The 26,769-nt window shown below is 46.8% G+C and overlaps 1 protein-coding gene across 1 annotated transcript in view; it reads left to right on the plus strand.

Annotated features, from left to right (window-relative positions):
* The window catches only part of COL22A1 (collagen type XXII alpha 1 chain), a 515,441-nt gene that overhangs the window by 49,687 nt on the left and 438,985 nt on the right, over positions 1-26,769 (plus strand). The window lies entirely within an intron of this gene.

A 26,769-nucleotide genomic window follows, 5' to 3' on the forward strand; every position in this document is an offset into this window, starting at 1 on the left:
CTTTCCATTAATTGCCTGATTCATTTTCTCAATTGCTTAAATGAAAGAACTAAATTCTGACCCCACATTGCGGCAACACAGTATCTGGTGTCAGAGAATGTGTAGTATACTGATATCATGTACACTGTACCAGGTATTGGACTACTAAGAAGACCTGAGCATTAGTCAAGAGAGAGAGATGTATCCTATAATTGTATTAATTAATCTATATACTGTACAGTGGTCAAGATTAGAGCACTTTAAAAGTCAACTGGATATCTAACATGAAATCTACCTGTCAACCATTTTGAAAGCATAGGTAAGAGGGGCCTTAATAAAAGGCTATTAAGGGTATACTAAAGTGTGATATCCATTGTCAGTCAGTTATGGCTATAATGGCAATCACACCAAAGCATATACTGTATTCCTCTATATATTTTGTACCAGCTCTGATACACTCTTCTCCGTGAATATCTTTCATGTTATTTATGATATATTTCTATACAGTATATTAGTGAAATCTTTCTTGTGAGTAATCCTTAGTATCCTGAAGTCCGAAATTGGAAACATAGCCTGATTTGAAAAGGGTTGTTTCTTGTGTCACTATGTAACACAGTTTCCCCCCCCCCCCCCCCTCTCTGGAAGATGTACTACTGGTTACTGCGGTATGTTGTGCGGTCATACTTGTGAGGGTCCAGGAGAGCTGAGTGGTCTGCGATTGTGTGGGGATCAGAACAGGCTTTTGATGATCTTCCATGTTCACTCAAGGTGTCAGCGCCTCCAGCTCCAGTGGGCTCCAGGATTTCCAGAGTCAATACCCCACTAGGGCATATTCCATCTATACCCCTACCCAACAGACTGGGAGCTCAGGCAGGGGTCTATAAAAAGGGATGATTTATTGTAGCAGCCACTGCTAGCAGTAGAGCATGAGGATTGATCTGGGTCCCCAGACCTCTGGATGGTGCTTTGGCTCTCTGGTAGACTTTCGGCCTTTAATCTCTCTTGCTCAGCCAGCCCATAAGGGACCGACTGCATGTCTCACTCCCAGCCGGGAGCTCAACTTCTTGCTTCCTCACCCAAGGAGGGTGGAAGCTCAACTCCTATAATTTAGCACTTCCTCTCTGATGCACCAGAATGGGAGGCACAAGGTCTGTACCACTATTGGAACAATAGAAAAACACAGTACAAGTGCGCAACTATGATGAATAAACAGAGTGAATTGAAATAAAGTGCATTAACCACTTAATACCCAAGTGAGCATAAGTAACTAGGTTACCAATAAGGAGCATCTGCTGCTGTGATAGGGTTGTCCAAGACCCTGAATCTAGACAAAACAAAACACAAAACAGCGCACAACACTCATGGTGAAGTAAGAATGAACAATTTATATTAAAAAGTAATTCAAGGTTCTGCGTACATCAGATAAAGGTAAACAGGCATGTAACTGTAACTATGATAGTTGTTAGCACTCAGGTATCAGGACACATGAGAAGGCTGCAGCGGATCACCCAATGTCAGGAATCTGCAGTCATATCAGGCTGTGCTTTCATCTGCTGGGCTCTTTAGAAGCGGAGGGTTCCCTTTAGGCTTCCACGTAATCCAGGTAGATACGTCCCAAGCTCCGTTTAGGAGTAGCTGGTAGAGGGACAGTCTCACCGATCAGGGTCAGCTCTGCCTCTCACGCCAGCTTCACTTAACCAGTTTTACCTTTATCTGATGTATGCAGAACCCTGAATTACTTTTTAATATAAATTGTTCATTCTTTCTTCACCATGAGCGTTGTGCGCTGTTTTGTGTTTTGTTCTGTACCACTATTGGCTGTAAACAGACCCTTGTGGCACCACCTCTTCCGTCACTCAGAGAGTCAGCATGGGGCAGAAAGGCAGTCTGGACCAGCCATGCTACATATAGGATATTTAAGAGAAGGAGCGGCTCTGTGAGTAAAGACACTGACTCTGTAAACAGTGACACAGAATTTAAATCAGGGGAACTTGGTTCAACTCCTGGTGTCCACTCCTTGTGACCTTGGGTGAGTCACTGTCTCCCTGTGCATCAGGCACCAAAAAATAGATTGTAAGGTCACCTGGGCAGGGCTATGCCTGTAATAGTGAAGTATTTTGAGTCCCATTAGGAGAAAAGCGCTATATGAAATAAAGTTATTGTTATTATTACACCAGGGCTTCATAACTTGCAGCCATGTGCCAAATGCAGCCTGTACACTGAAACCCTACAATTAAACTACAATGACGTCAATGGATATCCAAAGCAATTGTATGTGCAACGCACAGCAAAACAGAGAGCAGGTCTGGCAAAAATGACTATTTTATTGAAAGAGCATAAAAAACGGAGAGTTCAATACTTCTACGCGTTTCGTGCAAGTAGTGCACTTTATCAAGAATTCTCTTTATAAATTACTTCAATGGGACTGTCCATGCAATAGTGCCCCGATTGATACCATCACCGTTTAATGAATAACCCTGTGTGAGTGCCCAAGTGGTTTTACTGCCATCCCTGCATAACATACTCATTTACTATGACGATGATTTTCTATGTTAGGGCAACTATTCTAGTAGCATTTAAAGCTATAGCTGCCTGATATCCAGTACTGAGAACTCATGCTTATACATTCATCTCTTGTAACTCAAAAAAAAACCTTCACCGAACAGCAATGATAATGACACTTATTAGCACATCCACATGTCTCATAAAAATTGCTAATCCTGCCTTTATCACACAGAATACAGTGCTGGCACTGGAACCCAGGATTCTGGGTAATGATGACATGCAAATGAGCACTCCTAGTCATTCACCTTTTCCTTCTTTATCACTGATGGATCCCTTTAAGATCATGCCTGCTGTTTCACAAGGTTCTTAAAGCAAGATCTGGGTCAAAGAAGTGCATGGCCAGCAAGCCTACTCGGAGACCAATTTTCCAACCTTTTGGGTTCCCATCAGTATGAAAACTCTGTGCTAACTCTTTACCACGTCTCTGTTCCGGTACAAATGTAGCTACCTAGGCTAATGTCCTTTATTTGGTAAAGAATGCCCTTCGGTATAATAATGACATTGCCAAATCTAACCAGATCATAAATATCACAGTATAATTACACATATTGGGGGATCACTTCTTAAAGTTCTCTGATGGCAAAAAAAAAGGCACCAAATATACAGTATGAAGGACAAATATTTTTCCATTGAAACTAACCGGATTTGGAGCTTTCGTACATCTGGTACAGTATTGCAGTGTGCTGTATGCTTTTGACAGTTCAGTTATAGATAATTGGATCCCAACTATCTAGGACCAGTGGGTTGAGTTTGGAAATATTCCTGGTATGATAAAAATACACATTGTGGCTGCTATTTTGAGTCTGAACATTACAATGGATTGCATGAGTTTGGAAACAAGCTGAACACTTACAAGCTGTGATTACATGGGCTTTATGAATATGCCCTGTCAGATGCTGACATATTCCCATAATTTAAGAACATTTTTTGAAATATCACACTGACAAGTCTTAATATGATAACAGCTATTTTGACATTTTACATGATGAGGTCTGTTCACGCATCTTTTAAATGTGACTTTAGAGTCTATCTGGGGATGTATCCAAGTTTAGCTCTGTTGCATAAATTATTACTGCTTTGCTATTATTACTATTTAACACAAGAGATATTTTTGTTGTCAAAATTGGGTGTTTTTTTATTTATCATTTATTTATCACAGTAAAACTTTTTTTAGATGAATAACTTGCTACATAGGTTTAGTATTAAGTAGTTTTTGTTAACCGTCCTCCTTTTCAAAATTGTTCTTAAACTGCACTGGTGATATATTTCTGCCCATTACTGTTTATTACTAAATTCCCAATAAAAGTATTTTATTCTTTATTTTGAAACCCAAATTTACCTGTCTTCTCCTGACCTTCCCCCTTCCTTCTTGTCCCTTGTCACAAACTGTCTCACTGCAATCTCTTCCTGGATGTCCCACCATTACCTGAAGCATAACATGTCCAAAACAGAACTAATTGTCTTTCCCCCTTCCACTGCCACCACTACACCCAAACCCTCCCTCACTGTCAAAAAGGGGAAAATGGGGAAGGGAAGAGAGAGGACAAAATGCATATAAAACAGGGGCAACGTTTTGGGCGGGTGAGCCCCCTCTTTTGACTCATTCCCACAGACCAAAAGCCACTTCAAATACTTTCTGGGCATACTACCGCCTATCTGAACAAGCTCCTCTCCCCTACCTCATGCCACTCTTATAACATGAGATCTGACTCCAAAAAACTGTTCACGGTCCGAAGGTTTAACAAAGAATCCAACCGCTCCTCCTTCTCTTACCGTGCACTTTCTTGTCTTACCGTGGACCTCATGACTGGAACAATCTGCCAGAGTCTCTCAAAACTGCCTCCAGCTTAAGTAATTTCAGCCCATAATCATATATTATCTCTGTTCATGAAATGTCTATAAAAATGAATGTATAACCTCTGTTCATTTAATGTAACCATGTATTGTCATCATAACTCAGGACAAGCTCGAAAACAAGAGGTAGCTCTCGATGTATTTCTTCCTGGTATAATAAGTTATTTAAAAAAAAAAGAATTTCCATATTTAGCACATCGGAAATACTGTATCTGCTTATGATTGTTATATTTTTGTAGATTAAACAAAATGCCTGCCATTTGCTCTGTAGGTGGAAATCATTTTGTGCCTTAATAATTCAATGCATTATTGTCTCTATTTCACAACCATGGTTGAAGTACCAATACAGTAGCTTTAAGTTAACCGTGCTTGAAGTATATCGAATGTCATGTTTTTTTAACCAAAAACTTTTCATACTGTATGTATACTTGTGAACTGCAATTGATGGAACAATGAGGGGGAGTGTGTGTGTGTGTGTGTGTGTGTGTGTGTGTGTGTGTGTGTGCGTGTGTGCGTGGTGCGTGTGTGCGTGTGTGTAGAGATCAAGAGAGAGTATTTACAATTTTATTTTAATCAACAAGTACGGTAAAAGCATGAAATAAAGTGTAGAAAAAAGTTCAAGACCATGTAGAATATGTTTGTACTGTAAAAATCAATATAACTATACAAAAGTGTCTATATTCTTTATGAAAAAGGCATACATTTATAGTAATAATCCCCTGAGAAGAGGGCATTACAGACGCACTTACCAGAACGTCCTCCTACTGTTTCTGTACATTCTCCCTACCAATTAGATTGTAAGCTCTTCGGAGCAGGGACTCCTCTTCAACAAAGTTACTTTTATGTCTGATGCACTTATTCCCATGATGTGTTATTTGTAGTTAGTTGTTATTTATATGATTGTCAAGTGTATTACTACTGTGATGCGTTATGCACATTAATGGCGCTATATAAATCAAGACATACATACATACATACATTACTTCCCCATAATGGCTGAGCCTTCAACTCTTGCAGCCAGGGTATTATTGGCCAGTAATGCCCTGCTCTGAGGGGATTGCTACTTACGTTAGGAAACCTTATTCAGCATCCCGTAAAACCATTATCGCCTTGTTTATACACGTAGCAAGATATCAAGCCCCATTCACACGAAGGCAGCTAAAAAAGACAATAATAGTATCACAACATCTATCAAATAGGAGGTCTATGTATAAGGCTTCTTGCTGCAAAATGAGTCCAAAACAACTGCACTATATTTATCCAAGCTTCCAGTTGGATTTACTTTGATAAATCTGTTGTAGTTCTGTGCACCTGCTTCGCCCCAGTTTTGCAGCCAAGATAAGATAGAATTCCAGGTTTTGGAGTTGGTCATATGTAGCGATAACATGATTCAACATGTTTTTGTAAAGTATGCAGCCAGTGAACTCTCACACACTAAAGATGGTTTCTACCTTGAACTATGAAACTAAAATTGATGAGAGGGTGACAACACGTTTCTGCTAATGTGCAAAGAGGTTTAGGTTTTGTGAGTTATAACTTAAAATGCAGCATTTATGCCTGTGTGTGTATAGTAGAGCTAATTCTCAAAAAAGAAATATTATAAAAGACCAATATAATTAATATATGTGGAAATAAAACTGATGCTATCGTATCAACCAACATGAAGAGCACACAAGGGGCTAATACAAAAGCATACAATATTAATGCAAAGAAAGGACATACAAGACTCAAACAACATATAACATGTAAAAACCAGTCCCAGACAGTCCTTCCAGTAAGTAGGCATAATAAAGTCCAATCACTGCTGTGGGGATAAGAAGCAGCTCTCACGAGGATAAAACCACATCCTATGGGTAAACCTAAGAAGAACAAAAAGAGAGCGCAACCCCATAGCGTAATATGTAATTTAATAGGGGGGGGGGGTGGGAAGGGATGGACAAGGGGAAAAGGCACACTTACAAAACATACATTTAAAACCAGCGTATGTGAATATATATCACCGCCACGAAGATGAAGATCCGTCATGGAACTGCATACACAGCTCTCCAGATGCTGCTCACCGGTCACAAGGTAGGGAATGCCCCGATGTAGATGGACATGTTTACCACTACCAGCCTAACACAGTATTCTCGGCACGATCCGGCCATGACCGTGTCGCCACTTGATGACGTAGTGCCGGGTATCACAGGATTTCCTTACGCGTTTCGCCGCAGGCTGCGACTTCTTCAGAGGGTTTACGGGTAGCGTCGGGCGTCAGCGTCTGAAGTACTCTCACGTTGTTAGGCAAAACTAATCAGACCAATAAGGCTGCCTAACAACCATCAACCAATTGCTATCCCAATACTGAATAGCCAATGAGAGAGCTCTCCAGTGCTGCGCCTGAGGCTATACCCTAAAAATCCATATATATATATATATATACATATACATATATATATGTAACGGGTTTCCCTGTGAATACAGACGCTACTACTGCTGTGTATACCTGTGTGGCTCTCAGGAGCCTAAGCCTCCGCTCAGGGAGCCTGGGGTACATACATATAATAACAATCTCGTGGTGCAACGCCTCCACCTGGGAGGGATCCCAATGGAGTGGGAGGAGGCCCTCACAGGAAACAATCACGGTAAGCAAATGGTCGTAAAACAGAACAGGCTTTACTGCATATATGAGCATAACGTATACCAATCACATTCAAGGTTAGCACTGCATTAGGATATAACGTAATCCCCACACCCACCACCGTGTACCCCCACACCGTGTCCACAGTATAACCCCCCTTGTCCCGTGGTCAGCGCTGCCACTATGTGTGTGAACGTGCGTAATGTTACCTGCCCAGTGCGACGGCACCTGGGCGTTAAAGATTCTTCGCAAAGGATCAGACGAGCTTTCTGGCAATGTCCGGTCCCTCCGGTGAGAAGATCTGTGAGGGTGGTCCACCCTTGGTACAGTTCCGCTCTCTCTGGGCTTGATCCCAAGCCTCTGGATGGGGAGTGCAGCATCCGCTGTGTCCCTATCTGGCTCTTGAACGTAAGGGGCAGGGTCCCTAACCTTGGGCCTGTCCCTGAAACAACTCAAGCTACTGGGTGGCTCAGGGCTAACTGGGGCCTAGGGGGCTGCTGGCCTAGTGTAGGGAGTCACTGACTCCTGCACCCTACATCCTTCCCCTAGCTTCTCCTGGCACCGACTGCCTTGCTGCATAAACCATGTGAAATGTATCTAATCTCCTCTGCAGGGAGATGCTGCAGCCCTATTGGCTCCCTTGCATCACGTGGGGTCCCCTAAGGCTCATGAGACTCATAGTCCCTGCTTAGAGCCCTCCTCTCATTGGTGGTGGTTCGCGCGCTGCGACTGCGCGAACTTCCCGGCTGGCCACCGCACTGAAATTCTCACTGCGCATGCGTGAACAATCCAAAATGGCGTGCCTTGCTCCGGGAGCCGCCGGGAGTACCTGGTTCATGATCGCCGCACACAGAAACCGCCGCACAGCTTCCCTAGCAACCACCCACACATGCGGCCCACCGACGGGTCCGCGCGGCACCCGCGATCGCCAGCAACGGTGAGGGGGGGGGGGGGCGACAGGCAGAGGGGGACCTGGCTACATCCTCCCCCTGGTAAAAACCCCAACGACCTCACTTGGGACACATAACTAGATAACTATATACAGCATTTATATAATGAAAATGGCACAACATCGTTAAATAATAAAATGCAACAATCAAATGCGATCTTACACTTTTCAGCTCTAAATCAGATTGTACATTTCATTGAACATCACAATGACGGACTGCATTTTGCTGCGAGCCCACTGCTGAGCCTCACAATGGGGCGCCCCAATTTGATCATAGGTTACCCGGTTTGGAGGGTACCTTACTCTTTGGCTCCTACGGAGCTGTTCTTTAGCAACTCCCTCTGGGGAGTAATAAGTACAGTCCTGAGGCTCAGCCTCTTCCCTTGAGGGGAGAAATGTCTCTGAACAGTCTCTGTTTGGCACAAAGCACGGGCTCTGTGGATCCAAATGCTGGCCTGTTGGTGCCACCTTAGTAGGCATTGGCCTATGGGGCCCTTTACCCGTAGCTCCTGCAGGAGATGCCCCTTCAGTGTAATAGTCCCTTTGAGAGGGTCCTTCCATAGGGTCTTCAGGAGTTTCAGAGTTGGAGTAATTAGTTACAGTCTCTTGACCAATCTCTGATAAATCGGACTCACTGTTGAGCGGTGTGGCCAGTATTTCTGCTTCTTCGTCTCCCACTTGTGGGATGGGGAGAAGGTGATTAGGATGCCAAACCTTTACCCGGACTTCAGTGTCTTTGATGCGATAGACCGGGAGGCCAGGCATCTGGGACTATACCTCATATACTCCATCTCTCCATCGGTCCGCCAATTTATGTTTTCCGGGGACTCCCAGATTACGAAGCAACACAGCATCCCCAGGACGTAGCTCCCGATACTTGACTTTATTGTCATATCGTCTCTTGTTGCCAGCATTCAGTTTAGCTGTAGACTTCTCAGCCTGTTGGTAAGCTTGCTGCAAACTGTCCTTTAGTCTTTGCACATACTTGAAATGGGTAGCATTGTGTATCCCATCCGTTGATACTCGAAGACGCACATCTACTGGGAGTCTTGCCTCCCGCCCAAACATGAGGAAGTATGGGGAGAATCAAGTGGACTCATGGCGGGTACAGTTGTACGCATGTACCAAAGCTTCCACGTGTCGGCTACATTCCGTTTTCTGTGCACCCTTCAGGGTTCCGAGAATGTCCAACAAGGTCCCGTTGAATCGTTCGGGCAAAGCGTCTCCTTCGGGGTGGTACAGAGTCGTCCGTGATTTGGCAATGTTCAGCATTTTGAGTAATTCTCGGATCAGAGTGCTCACAAAATCTCGCCCTTGGTCTGAGTGAAGGCAGTTTGGAAGACCGTAGTGAACGAAGTACTTCTCCCATATTATTTTTGCTACTGTGATGGCCTTCTGGTCTTTCGTGGGGAAGGCCTGAGCATACTGGGTGTAATGGTCCGTGATGACCAGCACGTTACAGTTTCCTCGGGTATCGGGCTCAATATACAAAAAGTCCGTACACACTCGGTCCATTGGACCACTCTTGAGATGGGCCATGGGTGCAGCTCTGGTAGGCAAAGTCTTGCATTGTATACACCGGGAACAACAGCGGCAGTGTTGTTCCACCGCTTCCCGCATCTTGGGCCAGAAGAAGCGGTCTCGGACTAACCCAAAAGTCTTCTCTACACCGAGGTGCCGATGTTCATCAAGTAGAGACTTCAACACCATATATCTCAAGTTTTGGGGTAGAACCAGTTGTCGCCTATCAGGGTGGTTGTGATATTGGACTACCCTATAGAGCAAGCAATTGTCAATCTCCAACTTGTCCACCTCACGCATTAGCAACGCGATCAGGTCTCTGGGAGCACTTTTCAGTAGAGCTGGATTCTTTCTTTGAACAGCTTGCCGAATTATGCTGATTACTGGATCTCTCATTTGGTAGTCCACTAGGTCCTTCCATCTTATGACCTTGTCGTGGGTAATGTTCATTCCCTTTGGATCGCAGTAGGTGGCTGGGATAGCCTGCAACTGGCATGCTAACCAATCTGCAACTCGTAGTTCGGAGAAGGCAACCTGATCATTGATGACGGCCGCTATGCTACATGCTACACATTGCTCGCATCCCTCTCCCTGGGATCTCTTCCCATTCATCATCATCGGGAGTAGCACTTAGTCCTGGTCATCGTGATAGAGCATCAGCTCCAATGTTCAAAGGCCCCGTCTTGTACTTCAGAGAGAATCTGTAGTTACATAGGGTTGCCAGCCATCGGTGCCCTGCTGCATCCAACTTGGCAGAGGTATTGATGTACGTGAGGGGATTGCTATCCGTCCTTACCTCAAACGTAACACCTCAACTCATGGAGTTTCTCTGTGATCGCCCATTTGAGAGCCAGGAACTCTAGCTTGTGTACAGGGTATTTCTGTTCACTGGGTGTCAGACTGCGGCTGATGTAGGCTACCGGCCGAAGACCCTCTGGGTGCTTATGATGTAAGACAGCGCCCAGTCCATTGAGACTGGCATCCACATGCAGAACGTATGGTTTTTCTGGATCAGCATACGCAAGAACTTCAGTCAGGCTTTTCTTCATGTTCAGGAAGGCCTGTTCACACTCGGACGTCCACTTATCGCCAAACGGTTGACGGGCCGACGTGGCCTTCCTTCCGGTATCTTCTGGGTATATCTTCATAAGAATGTTCAGGGGTTTAGCTCAACTAGAGTACCCTTCCACGAAGCGACGGTAATACCCACAAAAACTCAGGAATGATCGCAGTTCCGTGACATTCTCGGGACGAGGCCAGTTCACTACCGCTTCTACTTTGGCCGGATCGGTAGCAATTCCTTGAGCAGACACTATGTGTCCCACGTAAGTCACCGAGGTGTGACAGAACCAACACTTGTCGAGGGACAACTTCAATCCTTCTTTTCCAAGACAGTCTATCACCTTAAGCAGCCTCTCTTCATGCTCCTCCAGGGCCTTTCAGAAGACAATGATGTCGTCCAGGTAGACCAGACACTCCCGAGGATTCATGTCTCCGATGGTTTTCTCCATCAGTCGCTGGAAGGTAGCAGGGGCTACACATATACCTGGGGGCATAGGCGTAAATTGGTAGAAACCCAGGGGGCAGACGAAGGCTGTCTTTTCCTGGTCCTCTGCACTCATAGGTACCTGGTAGTACCCAGATCGTAAGTCGAGCACACTAAACCATTGGCTCCCGGTTGGAGCATTCAGGATCTCTTCAATGCGAGGAAGGTTGTATTGGTCGGGTACCGTACGATTATTCAGAGTTCGATAATCGACTCACAGTCTTACAGATCCGTTCTTCTTCCATACCACCACTATGGGTGATGCATTAGGACTCAGAGACTCCGTCAATATCCCAGCGGTCTCCATTTCTTTCAGGACGTTCCTTACATCGTCCACATCCCTGGGGGCGATGCGACGAGAGCGTTCACGGAACGGAGTGCCGTCACTCAACCTAATGGTGTGTTGGGTGCTGCAACTGCGGCCCACATCCATCTCGCTTGTGGAAAATACCGTCCTTCTTTCATTCAGCTTGGCCATCAGTCGATCCTTCCACTCAGTTGGCAGCGTCGAGTCTCCGAAGTTGAAATCCAGATCGACTAACTGCTCACCCACTGCAGCGGCGTTCACCTGGGGCACTGTTTCCACTGGGCTGACCGGACATATGCTGCCCAAACTTCGTCCTGCATCAATGTCCATTGGGGATGGAGAGATATTTTGAACATACACGTAGGTTCGTAGAGGAATTTTGGTCGTCCACTCTCTCACTTTGGGTATGACCCTATACCCTCTCTGAATCTCTTCCTCGGGGGTACTCTCCAGAGAGAAAAAATGATCGGTCTCATCTCGATCGGGATAACAGCACCAGATGGCCATGCGTTGCACTCCCCCTGGTAAAATGGTCGTCAGTCCGCGTTGACAATTGTAGAGGTCCCCGTGACGCTCTAAGACATATACTCTGTTGCACTCCTCTCTCAGTACAGGGTCAAGTATTGGATTGGCCATTGGTAATTCGTTGGTCTCTTTCAGGTAGGCTCTGATTACGGCTCGCACTATATCCGTATTTGTTCCCAAGATGACCGGATACTGACACAGTCCTTGAGGCTTCGGGCATACCATTGCCTCCACATGCATGGGATGTTTCTTGCCGGTATTCAGTTGGAGTATCTCCAGTTGAACTCTCCCAATCCCATCGATGGGGTAATCTTCATTACTCAACCCCCTCACCTTCATATGTTCCACCGAGTGCAGGGGACAGTGTTTGAGGTGTTGGACATAGAATTGTCGGTATATTGTGGTCACTTGGGACCCGGTGACCAGTAGAGCAGAGGCATAGACTCCTTCTACTACCACGCGCACAATGGCAGATGGGCCTACCTGACTGTAAGCATCCCCGGGCGGAGTTCCATCGGCTGGGCTTAGATCAATAGGTTCTTCAGGAGTCACAGGGTTGGCCTCGGATGTCTTGGCTTCTGTGGTCTGTATCCGGCAGATCATGGACCTAGCCGAGCTTCCTTTCCTGGGCGTTTTCTTTTCTTGGGTGACGCCTTCAGGGCACTCTCTAGAGAAATGGCCTTTCTGTCCACAACCATAGCAGACGACATCTTTAGGATCAAGTCGTCTTGTGTAAGTGGGGGAGGATTTCCCCGAAGTTCGGCCTTTCATTGAGGGCGACTAGGGTGGCTCCTCTTCTTCTTTGACAGGTTTCTTGACCCGGCGAGCAAAGGCTCCCGGGATGTCACTCGCATGTGGATCTTTGACCTTGGTGCCTGTATGCAGCGTGGTATAGGCTTCATGCCCCTTGACGATCCCCAAAATGTCCATGAATGTAGGGGGAGGCCCCTCCATTAGTGAGCACCTGATCATGATCACTATGTGATGCGTGGGAATGGCCCCTCGGAGGAACTGTTTGCGCTGGTATTCGTCCATATCTGAGGCTGGAATGAGGCCACAAGTTCGCAATTTCCACAGTACCAGCTGAATTAATTGAAGGAAATCTGACAGGTCTTCTTTCTCCTTCTATCGGAGACCGTAATATTTGAACCACAGCTCACTTTCCTCTTCATCTTTGCCATAGATCTGGACTAACAAGTCTACCATCTGATGAGCAGAGAGATCAGGGTCTTGGTCGCGCTGTACACTGACCATGGTGGCTGCCGGGGGTCTGAGGCTTTCCAGGATTCTCTGACGTCTTACCGCTTCAGAGCAGGACCATTCATTGATCACCTTGAGGGTGTGTTCCTTCCAAGACTCAATGATTTCCTCGCCTGCGGGGACAGGAACCATTCCTGAAAATGCCTTCAACTTCCTGTAATTCTGAGCTTGGACTGACGTAGTTATAGCTTCCACAAGCTGCGGGAATGTTACTCTTAGCATGGAGCTGCCACTGTCTGAGGAACTAGCGATCCCCGCTCCCTGACTGTTAGGGGTTGGTGTGAACCTGCTCATTAACCTGTTAGGGACCGGTGATGTTGGTGGGCTACTGGCCCAGCTGGTGGCCCCTTGCCTAGCATCAGAAGAGAAAGTCACTCAGGCTAGGGATACGTCTGATCTGATGGGTGTACTGGCAGCCATATCTTTGCCTTCCCAACCCGCATGTCTGGTAAGGGAAGTTATGTGGCTGGAAACGGTTCCAGGGTAAATGAGAGGGCACCCTTGTGGTAAAATCTCTGGTAGATACACTACTTGTGGGCCTCTATCAGGGGGTATAGCTTGTTCGGTGACCAGCAGTAGGGTGTTCTCTTGCTGGTCAATGTTGTAGTGCTTACTGATGAGGCAGGTTCCCGCCAGACCATGTAATGTCCTTACTGCGCTGCAGACAGTAAACATGGATACATCGGCAGGTACCCCGTCTACGGCAACTACGTGTCGCAGGAGCTCTCCTAGTTTTTCAGCTCAGTCGGTCACTTGTTGGGGCGTGAGCGCAGGCATGCTGACTGATAGGATACTACGTGTACTACTGAGTAGGGCACCCCAGGGCTGATCTCAGCAGCGCCTCCAAATCTAACGGGTATTCCCTGTGAATACAGACGCTACTGCTGCTGTGTATACCTGTGTGGCTCTCAGGAGCCTAAGCCTCCGCTCAGGGAGCCTGGGGTACATACATATAATAACAATCTCGTGGTGCAATGCCTCCACCTGGGAGGGATCCCAACAGAGTGGGAGGAGGCCCACAGGAAACAATCACGGTAAGCAAATGGTCGTAAAACAGAACAGGCTTTACTGCATATATGAGCATAACGTATACCAATCACATTCAAGGTTAGCACTGCATTAGGATATAACGTAATCCCCACACCCACCACCGTGTACCCCCACACAGTGTCCACAGTATAACCCCCCTTGTCCCGTGGTCCCACTATGTGAGAGTACCCGTGTGTGCACGTGCGTAATGTTACCTGCCCAGTGCGACGGCACCTGGGCGTTAAAGATTCTTTGCAAAGCATCAGACGAGCTTTCTGGCAATGTCTGGTCCCTCAGATGAGAAGATCTGTGAGGGCTGTCCACCCTTGGTACAGTTCCGCTCTCTCTGCGGAGCAGGCTTGATCCCAAGCCTCTGGATGGGGAGCGCAGCATCCGCTGTGTCCCTCTCTGGCTCTGGTTAGTAAGGGGCAGGGTCCCTAACCTGCGGCCTGTCCCTGAAACAACTCAAGCTACTGGGTGGCTCAGGGCTAACTGGGGCCTAGGGGGCTGCTGGCCTAGTGTAGGGAGTCACTGACTCCTGCACCCTACATCCTTCCCCTAGCTGCTCCTGGCACTGACTGCCTTGCTGTAAAAAACCTGTGAAATGTATCTAATCTCCTTTGCAGGGAGATGCTGCAGCCCTCTTGGCTCCCTGGCGTCACGTGGGGTCCCCTAAGGCTCATGGTACTCGTTGTCCCTGCTTAGAGCCCTCCTCTCATTGGTGGTGGTTCGCGCGCTGCGACTGCGCATGCGCGAACTTCCCGGCTGGCCACCGCACTGAAATCCTCACTGCGCATGCGTGAACAATCCAAAATGGCGGCGCCCTGCTCCGGGAGCTGCCGGAAGTACCTGGCTCACGATCGCCGCACACAGCAACCACCGCACAGCTTCCCTAGCAACCACCCACACATGCGGCCCGCCGACGGGTCTGCGTGGCACCCGCGATCGCCAGCAACGGTGAGGGGGGGCGACAGGCAGAGGGGGACCTGGCTTCATCTATATATATTTATTATATATATATATATATATATATATATATATATATATATATATATATATATATGGTAGGACAGCTCATTATTATCCTTTTATTACATGGTATGGGCAAGTTCTTCCGAAACCCAATTAAAAAGAAAACCTTGCTTTAGCTGTGTTCATTTTGTGGTGTCCCTTATACTTATTGGAAATTATACACTTTACATTATAACGTTTACACTTCAGAACCTGTTCAAATGACAACGCTAACTACATATTAAGATGCTTTAAATAATATCTATAGCATCTCATTATCGACAATGGTTTAATAAATTACTTACCAGTCATAAAGCACAGACTTCTTCTATTTGGGGATATACAGATATAGAGCTTCATAATATGATTGCGTTAAGGGTTCATCGCGCCATTTTCATACAAAATAGCACTCAATGTTTTTATCGGAGGCCCAATTTGTTTGAATGTAGCAGTGATGAATATCACGTTAAAATACACATTAGCTACATCACACAATAACGCAGCTACCTCTGTATGTCTGGTGATACTGTAGCATAGTATACCTACTGTATACAGTATTTAAGGACTCGCTACCTTGTAAGCCAACCACTGCCTGGGTCGTACAGCTGTTCTGATAAAGCCAAAGCCCATCAGAAGAATCTCTGCTGTAATAAATCTGCTTCTCATCCAAAACATAGTTTACGTATTGGGGTCTTCTAACTATACAAAGGAATGTAAATGGGATAATGTATTAAATATCTGTCACTGACATACTGCAGAGTGACAGCATGCTTTGTTCTGATGAACAGGATGTATATTATTTGTGACCTAAGCGTCATTCCATTATAGTGCACATTCTCTCATTCCTGTTTTTACTGTCTTGCATTCATAGATGGGCATTGTATTATTAATGAACATAACGCTTAATAGGACTACAAACAATATGCAGCTATTCTTGGTTTAACAAACTGGAAATGGCCAGACTAGTAATAGGGATACTTGTGTATGTGCTCACTTTATTTTGGAAGGCAGCGCTGCATCCCAGCTCATGTTCCTGCCAGCTTTATTAAGTTACAGCCAGCTTGCTGGGGCATACTGTCTGCATTCATGGATTCAGAATACCTGGGATCTCTGCATGCTAGTTCTCTGCCTAAGAGTTTTAGTCTGTGGAGGAAAAACTATTAAAGGCAACATAGCTGAGATTAAACAGAGTCTATTTATGTTATCCCTAAAGGGTTTTATTTAGAAAATGCTTAGCAAAAACAACACAAGGAGAATAATGTGATATATGCAGAAGAACGGTAATAGTCTAAAGTTACATCTAGTATCCTGGTTGCTTGAACACTGGAGTCATTCATAAAATATTAATAAAATGAAAAAGGCCATAAGAAAGGACTTCATTGAAACTAATATTCAATATTTACCACACCTAACACCGCTTTGAAAACTTCCGCCTTTATTTCTTCTCTCTCCTTGTCTATTCTGCCTCTGTAATGGCCAATTCCTCTGTATCACTAATATCAGTTTTTCTACTTGAAATGTAGTTTTTGACTTTACCGAAGTCCAAACTCAGCAATGGAAAGAAAGAAGAATAAAACTAGAAACCAGTGTTGTTTGGATGTACCAACCAATGTAGCGTGCAGTTTTTCTCACAGCACTTGAAATGTATTGACGGCTATGCAAGTGGCTGAATGAGCTAATTACTTGTCAGCGAGTAGCAAAACATTAACAATAAAATGCTGGCACACATCTGAGTAACACCAGTTCTCTCTCCCATTTCATAAGTCTGTGGTGAAAAGTATAAACCTTGTTAATCCCTTTTGCCTTCAAATGGATTCTATGAGGCAGCTGTGAGATTGATTCCAGACATGCAATTACGAATATGTTATATTCAGACAAGGTTACAATTCAAATAATACAGTAGATTAGATAATCTCTTGTTAAGAGTTAGAGATGGGCGAATTATCAGCCTAAATCCGAATCCGGACAGGGTGTTTAAACTCGGTTTGGGCGTACAGGCTAGGGTTTTATGGTGGGGCGGGAGGGGGCTGCGATGGGGCCAGCTGCTACCGTGGCTCTTGATTCTAGCAAGGGACAGGAGACCTCCGCAGGTCCTTCTCATTCACGCGGGAGGAAATGACGTGGCGGCGGTGCGGTCGGTCGACCTTATAGAGACCATTAAAAGGGACGTGGCGCAGATGTTCGCTCGCTGGCCGGCGGTGCAGTTTGTTTGGTCTGACATAGTCCACAGGAAGGCGTGGCGGGGCGCCAGGTCACCACGGGCGGTGGATAGGGCACGGAGGAAGGTGAACAGGGCGGTCGGCAAGTTCGTGGCGCAGCGCGGGGGCTGGATGATCAGACACCCCGATTTTGATGCGACCGCAGGGGGGTTGTTGAGGGCAGACGGGGTTCACATGTCAGAGGTGGGGTTAGATCTGTTCAATATCGGGTTACAGGAGGGATTGGAGAGGGTCTTGCAGTGGTTGGCGGTACGGCCCTAGTTTAAGGGGGATTAAATAGGGCCGTCGGTGGCGGCTCGTGGGGGGTAGGTGCTTGTTCTTGCCAGACTGGGAGCTGGGCCGTTTGAGCCCGGGGGGAGCACGAGTGGGCGAGGTCAGATAGTCATGACGTCGATAACCCGCTCGCGCAGAAAGCAGCGGCGCGGGGGCCGGCCGACCCTCCCCTTCCTGTAAAGGTACATTCTGGCGAGGATTAGCATTTACCCCTCGTAATTTTAAATAAATAGCTGCGGCCATTTTACCTCCATTACTGTCTCCTGTCGTTATTTGGGAATTTCAGGGGGACAAATCGGGCGGCAGGGGGGAACCGCCTGGCAGCCTCCCGGGTCAAGCGACCCCCCCCAGCCATGGGCAGGGGGGTTTCATGACCAGGGGGGCCGGCCTTCCTCCCCGCTGGCCCGCCCCCCGCACCGCCCTCCCCATCACGGGGGAGGGCCCAAGCCCCCTTAATTTAAAGCCAAGCTGGCGGGGGCTCGTCCTCTTTGCCTCCCGCCAGCCAAATATCCCACCCACCCGTCCCCTTTAGTTAGGATAGGGCAATCTGATGGTAACCAGCAGACAATATTAGGGGGGTATGCTCGGTAGCTGGGAATAAGCGGGTATGTGATGTTAATACTTCTCTGTTCTGTTGCAGTATGGAAGTCTGTTACTCTGCTGATCTTGAAAGGAACAAGGTTCCAAGCAGGAGGGGTCATTGATCGGCTTTGCCTTTGTCGCGGCGGCTCGTGGGGGGTAGGTGCTTGTTCTTGCCAGACTGGGAGCTGGGCCGTTTGAGCCCAGGGGGAGCACGAGTGGGCGAGGTCAGATAGTCATGACGTCGATAACCCGCTCGCACAGACGGCAGCGGCGCGGTGTCCGGCCGACCGACCCTCCCCTTCCTGTAAAGGTACATTCTGGCGGGGATTAGCATTTACCCCTCGTAATTTTAAATAAATAGCCGCGGCCATTTTACCTCCATTACTGTCTCCTGTCGTTATTTGGGAATTTCAGGGGGACAAAGCGGGCGGCGGGGGGAACCGCCTGGCAGCCTCCCGGGTCATGATACCAGCCATGCAATTACGAATATGTTATATTCAGACAAGGTTACAATTCAAATAATACAGTAGATTAGATAATCTCTTGTTAAGAGTTAGAGATGGGCGAATTATCAGCCTAAATCCGAATCCGGACAGTTCCTTCGAGCTGCAGATTTTTTAATGGATCAGTCTCGTTTTTTTACCCCTATTACTGAAAATTCGCCCAACGGATTCAGAATCCGAAAGCCTTTGAATTGCAATGTAATAGTGACATTTTACATTTTTGATCCCAAAGAAGTCATTTAGTTGCATCTTTTGATCAGGAGGTTGTAAGGGGGTTCAATGAACACATTTGGTAAGGGTGCAAATCAAGTTAATCAATCTTTACAAAAACAGTTGTGTAAACAGTATACTGATCTTTATAAACAATGGATCAGACTCGTTTTTTCCCCCTATTACTGAAAATTCGCCCAACGGATTCAGAATCCGAACCTTCAAACTGAAACTGAATCCAAATCTGAAAAACAGAATCCGAACCTGCAAACTGAAACCGAATCCAAATCTGAAAAACAGAATCCGAACCTGCAAACTGAAACCGAATCCAAAATTGAAAAACAAAATCTGAATCTGATCAACAAAATCGGAAACGTCGGATTCGATATAAACATGGTCCGTGGACCGGATTTCCGTTAAATCCGGCATCAGATGCTTTAAAATAGCTAAGCAGGCTAAAGTATATGAAATCCGATGTTGGATTTCAGCATGCAGATCGGATTTGGTCTGAAAATGGAAAAATAAGCACAAAAACCCTGCGCTACGTTCCACATTGGCTTAGAATTTATTAGTCCAAAGATCCAAAAAGGTTGGCACTGAAGTGGTCCTGTGGAAATATATCAAATTGTATTTGCAGTTGATCGACGTTTTGGTCCGATTGCAGACTTTTTTCCACCGACCGAAACGTCGATCGACTACAAATACATTTTTGATATCTTTTCACAAGACCACTTGAGTGCCAACCTTTTTGCATCTTTGGACTGACGGTGGGATCCACTTCAGTACGGGACCAATACTGCTGAGCACCAGCGGCAAGTATACTTGTTATCGTGAGTGCACCACGCCTTTGAATTGCAATGTATTAGTGACATTTTACATTTTTGATCCCAAAGAAGTCATTTGGTTGCATCTTTTGATCAGGAGGTTGTAAGGGGGTTCAATGAACACATTTGGTAAGGGTGAAAATCAAGTTAATCAATCTTTACAAAAACAGTTGTGTAAACAGTATACTGATCTTTATAAACAACATTATAGGGGCTTACTCATGGACCTCGATGTGGCTTCCCATATGGTAGTGCCAGGTCGCCACCATCCCAGTTACATTATAGGTAATGTTCATTACTGATCATGAAAATTATTTCGGTTTAATGCTGTTTTACACTAACTCATTTGAGGCCTTTATTCTAAATGCTACAGATGTGGACATTATTGCCAATGCTTGGTGCGCTCCTGCAGGTTAAATGGCTTTGTAACTCCCACCTTTTTCATGTCTCCAGCTTGTGCGCTGTGTTGTGTCCCGATGCAAAGCACCTTGGGAGTAATAACATTGGCTACATCTGTATGAAACCGTCTTCATCTTGCTCAGAAAGATTAAGCCATCTTCATATGAACAGCGGTAAACCTGGGGTGGCCAACTCCTGTCTTCTAGGGCCGCCAACAGGCAAGGTATTAGGGATATCCCTGCTTCAGCACATATGGCTCAATCAGTGGCTCAGTAATTCTGACTGAGCAAATATATAATCACTGCGCTTCTCCCTATAAGGAGCATGCAGCTAGTGAAGAAATTGGCCATACAAATGTGCAAAACAAAAAGTGAATCCCTGCGCAGGGATTCACTTTTTGTTTTGCAATTGTGACTGAGCCACTGATTGAGCCATATGTGCTGTTGGTGGCCGTAGAGGACTGGAGTTGGCCACCCCTGGCTTAAACTTTTCAGAGTAAAGGGACAACTGTTTTCCGTCACATTCAATAAGGTCCTGATTCATACTAGGAGAACGATCCAATGTATTACAATTACACAGATCACAGTAAATCTGGAAAAGTTACATACAGTATTGCATGGTAGAAAAGCCTTTGTGACTGTAAACTGTTTAGTGACCTGCGATAATGCTTTTCCAGTATGGAGTAATTCACAGATCGCTGACTTTAGGAATGTGATGGGGGAGGGTAGTTTGGGGTTAAATGAATAAAAGTAGAATTATTAGAAAAGTACATCAATCTATAGCCAGGGTGGGCAACTCTGTCACCATTCGCCACTTGTGGTGAATTGGCAGTGACACTGTGGCGAACAGGGCTGCCGGGACTCCCTGAGGGGGATTTCTAACTTTCCTAACAGGCAGCAGGGGGACATGATATGCAGCGGTGGAAGATGGTAAGCTGTGCGGAGATGGTATGTGGCACCGGGCTGAAAGTATGAGCCGGTAACATAATTACTTGTGAGAGTCAAAGCAGGACAGCAGGGGAGGTGCACCATCTAGCAGCCTGACCGGAACTTCCTGTCTGCTGCTACCTCACGGCTCCTCTCTCTGTGCTGCTCCTGCTCTGACTGAAGAGATTCTACTACCGGACAAGGTAGGCATGGATGGGAGGACTGGGAGAGATATGAGGGGGTCAGGGAGAAATTTGAGGGGAGATGGGAGAGATGTGAGGGGCTGGGTGAGATGTGAGGGGGCTGGGAGAGATGTGAGGGGCTGGGTGAAATGTGAGGGGGCTGGGAGAGATGTGAGGGGCTGGGTGAGATGTGAGATGGGAGGGGGCTGTGAGAGATGGGAGGGGGGCTGTGAGAGATGGGAGGGGGGCTGTGAGAGATGGGAGGGGGGCTGTGAGAGATGTGAGGGGCTGGGTGAGATGTGAGATGGGAGGGGGCTGGGAGAGATGGGAGGGGCTGGGTGAGATGGGAGATGGGAGGGGGCTGGGAGAGATGGGAGGGGGCTGTGAGAGATGGGAGGGGGGCTGTGAGAGATGGGAGGGGGCTGGGTGAGATGTGAGGGGCTGGGTGAGATGTGAGATGGGAGGGGGCTGGGAGAGATGGGAGGGGCTGGGTGAGATGTGAGATGGGAGGGGGCTGGGAGAGATGGGGAGGGGGCTGGGTGAGATGGGAGGGGGGCTGGGTGAGATGTGAGGAGGGCTGGGTGAGATGTGAGGGGGGCTCTGGTCTTTACCCCCCTAACCCCCCCCCACATGCAGTCCTGTTCAACTGAATAAAAACATTATAAAAAAAAACAAAAATAATAATTGGGGGGAGGTTGGGGTTGCAGCAGCAGTGGGTGTGGGAGGGAGTGTTGCTGCAGGGGTGAGGGTGGGAAGGGGTGGTGTGGGGTGGGGTCTGCTACTGAAGGGACAGCGGGCTCAGGTGCCGCAGCGGGCGCTGCTTGGTTGGCCTCCTTTTGCCCTTGCTCCTGATACTTACCACCTTTTGCCTTTGCAGGTTGGTTTGCAGGGGGCTTCTTGGGTGCCTTCTGGGTTGCTGTCAGGGGAGCGCCCGGTGTCGCGCCTTTCGTCACGGCCTCTGCGTAGCTCCTGACCCTCAGCTGGCAGTCCCGGAACATGTGGGTTTTCTTTCCGCACAGATCGCAGGTTTTCTGGCGGGGACAATCCTTTGTTTCGTGGTCAGTGTTTTTGCAGTTTCTGCAGGCTTTCAGGGGGCACTGTTTCCACTGATGCCCCAGGTTCCCGCAATTACCGCAGGTCTGGGGCTGGTCAGGGTAAAAGATCCTCCCTGGGCTGCCCGCGAGTGAAAAACTGGGAGGGAGGTGGTGCAGCCGGTCCGTCGCTTCTGGATCTGGCCACAAGCGAACGACCATGCTCCACTTTCCCACCCAGTACCCCAACTTGTCCTTGATCTTGCTTGGCTCCCTCACCACGGTGCAAGAGCGCCGCAGAAAGGTAGCGATATCCTTTCCAGGGATATGGGGGTTCCTCGCCGTCACAGTGATCCTCTTCTCGTCCCTCTGGATAGGGCAGTTCACGTCGAACTGAGAGAAGGGGTCCTCCTGTTTCAGGGTCTGGAAAGCCTCCCAGTACCTCCTGCAGGCTCCCACCGTGGTGAAGGTGACAAAAAACAGGCCACCCCTGAGGTCCTGGATGCTCAGGATCTCGTCCGGTGTAAAGCCTGCTTTGCTCACCAGCTCCTTGGTGAAGGTCTCAGCATCCAATAGAGGGCACTGTCCGTCGACCTCCCTCAGCTGCATCACCACCGTCTGCCTGATCCAGGGTTCCAGGCGGGGGATCCTCCTGTTGCTGCTGCTCCCAGCTCCAGGGTTGGAGCTGGGGCCGCCGCTGCAGGTGCTGGCTGTGGGGGTGAGGCCGCTGGGGGGGGCAGCGTCACCTGAGCCGCTAGAGCTGGTAGCCGCTGGGCTCCCTCCGTCCATCTCCTGGCTGCTGGGGACCGTCTCCAGGGGTGCCGTGTGCTTCTCCTTCTTCATCTTCTTCTTATTCTCCTTGCGCAGGGTGGTCCCGGCGGGCTCCGTGGCGACCTCCATCCTCAGCTACATGACCTTAATGGGTCTCATCAGTGTGGGGTTGATTAACTGGGTATGCAAAGAAGCTAAAGGATAGGCCAACCATAATACTGAGTTAAGTTATGGTGAGTAAAAAAAGTGACAAAAACCCTCCACAGCAAAGCAAATATACAAATGTAAATACAACTTTATGCTCATCTGCATGTCTTAGGCAGGTCTGCAACCCCGACTTTCCCCATTATCACCCAGCACACAGTACTTAATCAACCCCACACTGATGTGACCCATTAAGGTCGAAACAGCTGTCTGTGGGTGGTTTTCTGGGTATGCACCTTAGCCCTGGCTGTGCTCAAAGCTGTGTCCATGAAGCAAGCTTAAGCCTATATGGAACCATGTTAAAAATGGTTTTTGAAGCAAAAAGTGGCACTGTGTGCTCATTTGCATGTCATTTCCCAGAATCCCTTGCTGCAGTGGAAGTGCTGTGTGCTGGGTGATAATGGGGAAATGCAGGGTTGCAGACCATCCTAAGACATGCAGATGAGCATAGAGTTGTATTTACATTTGCATATTTGCTTTGCTGTGGAGGATTTTTGTTACTTTTTTTACTCGCCATAGCTTAACTCAGTAATATCTATCTATCTATCTATCTATCTATCTATCTATCTATCTATCTATCTATCTATCTATCTATCTATCTATCTATCTATCTATCTATCTATCTATCTATCTATCTATCTATCTATCTATCTATCTATCTATCTCTATATCTATAATATAAAGTGCACAAAAACAAAAGGGTGAATCACGTAGAGTAAATGAGTACTTCAGCGTTAGGTGATACTGGTGATGATAATGTCACCGCGTAATCCTGGTTCGAATCCCAGTGTCAGCTTTCGTGGTGTTCTTGGTAAAGTCGCAGGTACCCTACAGCAAGGGAGCGCAAACTTTTGCTGCTGTGCCCCCCTATCTTCCCTGCCTGGAAGCTCGCGCACCCACTCCCTACCTTAGACCTGCCTCAAATGATGCTCCGGGTCATGTAACATTACGTCACTTGACCCGGCGACGTCTTTTGACGCCACGTTGCCATGGCGACGCGTCACAGAACGCCTGAACCTCAGTGATCCCCCGGCATTAAATTAAATGCCTTGTGGAAGAGCGCGGGGCCTCTGCAATCTCCCTCTCCCCTGGGAGGCGCGTCCACTAGTTTGCGCACTGCTGCCCTACAGGACAGGGATGCATTGCGCCTACAAAATTCTGTGTACAGCTCAACGTACACTGTCAGCACTATTCAAGAAAAAAATATTATTACTATTCAAGAAAAAAATAATATTACTCTATGTTTTTAATTTTCTATTACGTTGTGCATGTACTTTTCCACTATAGTTTTAGCTATTAAACTAATTGTACAAAGTATTAATGCTACTAAATTTACCTAACACACACACATTCCCAGCTAGCTCAAACTCCTACACCCACCACATCATGAATATATATTTATGTCAAAAAGAGTGCTACTGAGCGTGGCAAATGTATAACACAAAATATAGGGGTGTCTGCATTAATTTGGTTATACCTTGATGTTGGTATGCAGGCTTGTGACGCTTTGGCCAATGGGTTTAACTAAATAACCAAGTAATTATTATTATTATTGAAGTATTTAAACATTATATTTATTACCATTTATGTTTTGTCAATTGGATTTAGCATTGGGCACCCCTACTAAATTTACATGTAACTTATACACCAACGTAAAGTTACATATGGATAAATATCTTCTTTCAACTAAACTTTGATATAATTGGAAGCTATCACATTTCATTCAGCTTCTAAAAAAACACTGGCAGATTATTGCTCTAGCTAGAGACAGCGTGGTTCTGCTCAGGTTATTTTTGTTTGAAATTGCAGCTCTAATGTTTCATGCCTTGTAGTGGGTAAAGGCAGAGTTTTCATTGCATATTTTATCCCAGGGTACATGACCGGTGAAGGCCCTAGAAGCCCCCCCATCCATTTAAAACTAAATATCTGTAAACACACAACACTTCTTTGGTGAAACAAGTCCACAGCTGTATTACATTATATCAACAAGCAGATGGCCGTGCCAGGCTGCCTGTCATGATCTTGAGCTCATGGCATTGCTGCACTTTGTGAATATTCTCCGCTGCCGGAATTCCAGACTAGCAGATGTATTATTAATAATGTGGAACACTCCCCGAACCTAATAGCCCTCAAGCGGAATGACCCGAGGTACTGTATGCCAACTACAGTATCCAGCTCATTAAATAATTTGGCCCCCAACCAGACAAGCCAACTCTGCAAAGCTGTGACACATAACATGTACAGTACGTCACCAAAATTGCATGAACTACTTAAAATTTCCCTTCTTTGTTTGTATGTGTTTAATCTTTATTTATATAGCACCATCCATGTACACAGCGCTTCACAACACTAATACACGTGACATAATATTATAACACATAATGGGAATAAGTGATTCAGAGATAAAAGTAATCATAGGAAAAGGAGCCCCTGCCCCGAAGAGCATTTAACATTTTTATATATTTATTTTTTTTGATTTTAATACAAAAGAGTAACAACAGGAGGGAGGGACGGAGGGAGAGACTTCCTAACTGAAAGTGTAAGATCAGGATGAGGTAAGAGGCTTCCCCATTTAAGGTCTTACCTGAAGACATTCCCAATATGGAACTTAACACTTAGCCTGCATTGTGAACTGGTCAGAGGTGTTACTAACAAAAATTGGGCCCCCCTGCACATTTTTCAAATACTCCCCCCTCCCCCCACCAAATAAAAAAGTCAACAAAATTCTAGAGTTTCCACCGGGGTCCCCCTTTCAGCAGCCCTGCAAGTCCCCTCTCCACACCCTCTCACAAACCTCACTCTTAATCCCCTCTATTTCTCTCCCCCTTCTCACATTCCCATCCTCTTATCCTCTCCATCCCCTATGTATTTCTCCCCCCCCTCACTGCCCCCTCTCGCCTTGTCTCACTCCCTTTCTCACCCATCCCCCCTTTCTTATTCCTCCTCTTTCTCTCTCCCACCTCCCTCTCTTATACCCCCCTCCTCTCTTATCCCCATCCACACATACTCCACCCCCTCCCCCCTAAACACACTCATTCCCCTCCCCACACACACTGAACCCCCCCCCCACATACACACACACACACTCAAACACACACCAGTCTAAGAATTGTACCTGGGGGATGGGTGGCTACTCCGGTCCCGACTATGTCGGTGTGGGAGCTGCTACACTGAGTGCTCGGCCGTGCAGGCGGAATGTTGGGCCAACTTCCGGCTGGGTGAACAGGCAGGGGGAGGAGCAATTGGCTGTAGAGTGATGGCCCCGCCTCCGCATCAGGCATAGCCCCCTGCAGCAGTGGCCGGTACAGAACTTGGGGTTCAGAGGCACGGTCATTATCCCACTGCACTTGGTGTTGGTGCGAGTGAATTCAATTCAATTTCAAATTTCAGCACTAATTGCAGGTCACTTGATTGCCCTTTGCCACAGTGCTGTGTACACTGTCAGCACTATTAAAAAAATAGTTTTAATATAGTTTCCT

This window comes from Ascaphus truei, chromosome 2 (genome assembly GCF_040206685.1).
Source record: "Ascaphus truei isolate aAscTru1 chromosome 2, aAscTru1.hap1, whole genome shotgun sequence".
Lineage (NCBI taxonomy): Eukaryota > Metazoa > Chordata > Amphibia > Anura > Ascaphidae > Ascaphus > Ascaphus truei.